A 4,326-nucleotide genomic window follows, 5' to 3' on the forward strand; every position below is an offset into this window, starting at 1 on the left:
TGGCTTGGCACCCAGAGACAAGTCCCCTTTCTGAAGAGTCTTTCTTCTTGGATGACATAATGGCCTTTCTTGATTCTGATGCTTCCCCAAGTGTGAATGGAACACCTGATGTGAAAGAAAGACTTGATCCTCAGGTGACTTCATGTCTTATACAAGAACACTTAGCTTGGCATCCAGAGAGAAGTCCAATTTCTGAAGAGTCATTCTCCTTGGATCATTTGAGAACCTCTCTTGATCCTAATGTCTACCCAAGTAGCAATGGAACACCCAATGTTGTGCAAAGCCTTGATCATCATGTGGCTTTACTTAGTAACCAAGCCCCATATGTAGGTGAATACTCAAATCCTTCAAGTTACCCTTCTTTTCAAAGGCAACCTCAGGCAAGCTCTTCAGCTTCTGATTTGGTTCAAGGAAATGGTCCAGAGTTGAACGCAGACCTGCAGACACTGATCCCTGTCTCTCCAATCAACCCTCAACCTTTGAAGCGCTACTCATGTTCCTACCCAGATTGTGGGAAATCTTACACAAAGGCTCACCACCTCAAAGACCACATGAAGAAACACACTGGAAAGAGGAGTTATGAGTGCAATGTGCCTGGCTGCAAATGGACCTTGTACTGTTCAACAGATCTAAGCAGACACATAAAAAAGCACAGTGGTGAGAGGCCCCATTCTTGTCCCCTGTGCAACAAAAGCTATTCCAGAACCTGTTACCTCAAGCAGCATCTGAAGTCTCACTCTCAAGCATCATTCACCAGTACAAACTGACTGTTCAAAAAATATCTTCCCTGATATTGGTTTATTGTTTCTATGGACACCTCTGTCAACAAGTAGATTTTACTGTTGCCTGAAGATTACAAACAAATGAACAAACAAACTAACATTTAAAATTTGAAAGTGGACCATGTGATCCTCACATCTATTTATTTGCATAGGGAAATCTCAACTGATCCCTTTTCAATACCAGATTTTTAAATCTAAGATTCATACACTCTATACTGAACTTTTCCTCTTTAATTTATTGTAAGTTGGCTACTTATCCCACCTCCTCCATGTGCTGCAGATGCAAGACCCTTCATTAAGGAGTTTGCTTTCAAGAGCTCAATGTATGTCCCCAAGATGATGAATGCTGATATGGACGCAGTTTATGCTGAAAATCAGGTGGAACTGGAAGTAAGACTCAACTTCTCAATCACGAGTTTGAACTACAACACAAACTTGAAAATCTTTCTGCAAGAGTAGATGCAGTTGAGGAAGTAAACCTGAAGCTAAAATCAGAAAATCAAGTTCTTGGACAATATACAGATAACCTCTGGTCTGCTTCCAGTGTTTTTCAAACTTCTAAAACGAAAAGCAAAAGATAGTAAAGGGCTCACCTCACTGTCTTCTATGGATTGCTGCTTTTGTTCTTTCTACATAATCTTGGATATGATCCAAAAGTTAGATTATCTTTGTTTGCTTCGCTGAGTATTTATAAAGACAATGTCAGATCTAGGTAATACTAAAGCTTAACACATGAGCATCTCTGAACTAACGTTCTATGTATATATTAGTCTATGAAAATGTGCACATGAAGAGACTTTATATTAAAATTTCAGATATTTTTGAAAATTTAAGAAGAATCTTTAGCCAATTTCTTACATATATATATATATATATATATATATATATATATATATATATATATATATATATATATATATATATATACACACATTGTGTAGCACTGTGTTTTATCAAAAGCCTAACTAGTTAAATGTACAAGAAAATAACCATGTTGTGAAAAAGGGACCAAAATCATGTACTGAATGCAGAGCTTATGTACCTTGTGCACCCACATTTCCTCTACATCTGCCTCTGCCTTCCCATCTTCGTCAAGAGAAGAACTACAGAGTTATCTCCTACAGAGTAACCTGACTCTAAGTAGTGACACTATACCAAACTATGATACTTTCTCATCTATTGCTTGCCATTTGAGATTTTTACTAATAAGAGAGGATTGCTGATATCTTTTTAATCAACTGAAAATACATTGAATCTATAAATAATGAAGGTCTTTCTGTGAAATGTAAACTGTCACATTTGGAAGCTAAATCTTTTTGCAGATGACATTATAGTTTACGTAAGTGATCCCACAAATTCCACCAGAGAACTACTACAGCTGATAAACATTCAGCAAAGTGGCTGGATATTAAATTACTTCAAACAAATCAGTAGCCTTCCTGTATTTAAAGGACAAACATGTGTAGAAAGACATTAGGAAAAAGATATTCTCTACAATAGTCACAAAAACGATGCAATACCTTGGTGTGCCTCCAACTAAGTAAGTGAAAGACCTGTATGACAAGAACTTCAAACCTCTAAAGAAGGATATCAAGGAAATTCTCAGAAAATGGAAAGATCTCCCATGCTCATGGAATGGAAGGATCAACATTCTAAAAATGACCATCTTACCAAAAGCAATCTACAGATTCAATGATATCCCCATCAAAATTCTAATGTAGTTCTTCATTGAGTTGGAAAGAGAAATGTGCGATTTCACCTGGAATAACAAAAGACTTAGAAAAGCTAAATCCATCCTCAAAAATAAGAAAACATCTGCGAGAATCACTATCCCTGACCTCAAGCTATAGTACAATGTAATTCTGATGAAAACTGTGTGGGACTGGTACAGAAATAGGCACATGGATCAATGGAATAGAATAGAAGACCCCGTAAAGAGGCCCCATATATAGGGTCACCTGATTTTTGACCAAGGACTTGTAAACATTCAATGGAAAAATGACAGCTTATTCAACAAATGGTATTGGTCCAACTGGCACTCAGCATGCAGAAGAATGAAAATAGACCCTTTCTTATCTCCTTGTACAAAGCTTAAGTGTAAGTGGATCAAATATATCCACATTAAACCAGATACACTGAAACTATTAGATGAGAAAATAGGGAAAAACTTAGAATACTTAGGCATAGGAAAATAATTTTCTGAACAAAACACCAATGGCCCCTGCTCTAAGGTCAAAGATTAACAAGTGAAACTTAATGAGATTGCAAGTTTCTGTAAGGCTTAGGACAGTGTCAAGAAAACAAAACTGCAGCCAACACAATGGGAAAAGATCATAACCAACTCCACATCTGATAGAGACCTAATATCCAAGGTATACAAAGAACAGAAAAAGATAGACACCAGATAATTCAACAACCCTATTAAAAATGCAGTACAGAGCTAAACAAAATGTTCTCAATTGAGGAAAATCCAATAACTGAGAAACATCTAGGAAATGCTGGACATCCATAGCCATCAGGCAAATGCAAATCATAACAACCCTGTGATTCCACATCACACCTGTTAGATTGGCCAAGATCCAAATGTCAGATGACAACAGATGCAGGAGAGGCTGTGCAGAAAGAGGAACACTTTTCCACTGTTGGTGGGGTTGTAAACTGATAAAACAACTCTGGAAATCAGTCAGGCCATTCCTCAGAAAACTGGACATAATACTACCTGAAAATCCAGCTATTCCACTTCTAGGCATATACCCCAGTGGCACTCCAATATACAACAAAGACGCATGCACCACAATGTTCATAGCAGCACTATTTATGTTAGCCAGAAGCTGGAAAGAACCCAGATGCCCTTCAGTAGATGAATGGATACAAAAAATGTGGTACATTTAATCAATGAAGTACTACTCAGCTATCAGAAACAATGACTTAACCAAATTCTTAAGAAAATGGTTTCATCTAGAGAATAGCATCCTGAGTGAGATTACCCAGACACAAAAGAAAAGATATAATATGCAGTCATGGATAATGGGATACTAACCGCAGAAAGCTCAGCCTACCCCAGAAAAAACTCACAGACTGTGAAATTCAAGAAAAAAAATAAAACATTATACTCAATCCTCACACACCAAGAAAACTTTGAATACTTCTGGGTTACATCCTGATTTACATGTACTTTTTGCTCATTGTAACTATTAAGACCTTAATGTAGAATATCAAACCCTAAAAAAAAGCAAAGCACTTACTAAAATGTATTCTTATACATTTATGTAAAAAAGCTTAACATTTGTTCTTCTATCTGTGTTTATTTAGAAAATAAATTTAAAATGGAGTAAATCTTAAACAAAATCTCTCTATTACATGAAATATTCCATTTGGTGTTGTAAAGATAGAGATGCTGGTGTGTGAGAAGTAGAAAAAAAGGAAAAGAAAAAAAGACTTGAGGAAAAATAGAAATAGGAATGAAAACTGGATAAAAAGGAATAACCAACTCCCTATATTTTTCCTATAAATGTGTGCTACATCTACCCCACAGGTGCAAATT

General features: G+C 36.4%; 1 pseudogene across 1 annotated transcript; it reads left to right on the forward strand.

The window, feature by feature from the left end:
• The first annotated feature begins 1,118 nt into the window (after positions 1 to 1,118).
• LOC308414500 (short coiled-coil protein-like) lies at positions 1,119 to 1,363 on the forward strand (annotated as a pseudogene). The gene has a single exon. The product of its transcript is annotated as a short coiled-coil protein-like (transcript).
• Positions 1,364 to 4,326: the final 2,963 nt, after the last annotated feature.

Source organism: Micromys minutus (genome assembly GCF_963924665.1).
Source record: "Micromys minutus genome assembly, chromosome: X".
NCBI lineage: Eukaryota > Metazoa > Chordata > Mammalia > Rodentia > Muridae > Micromys > Micromys minutus.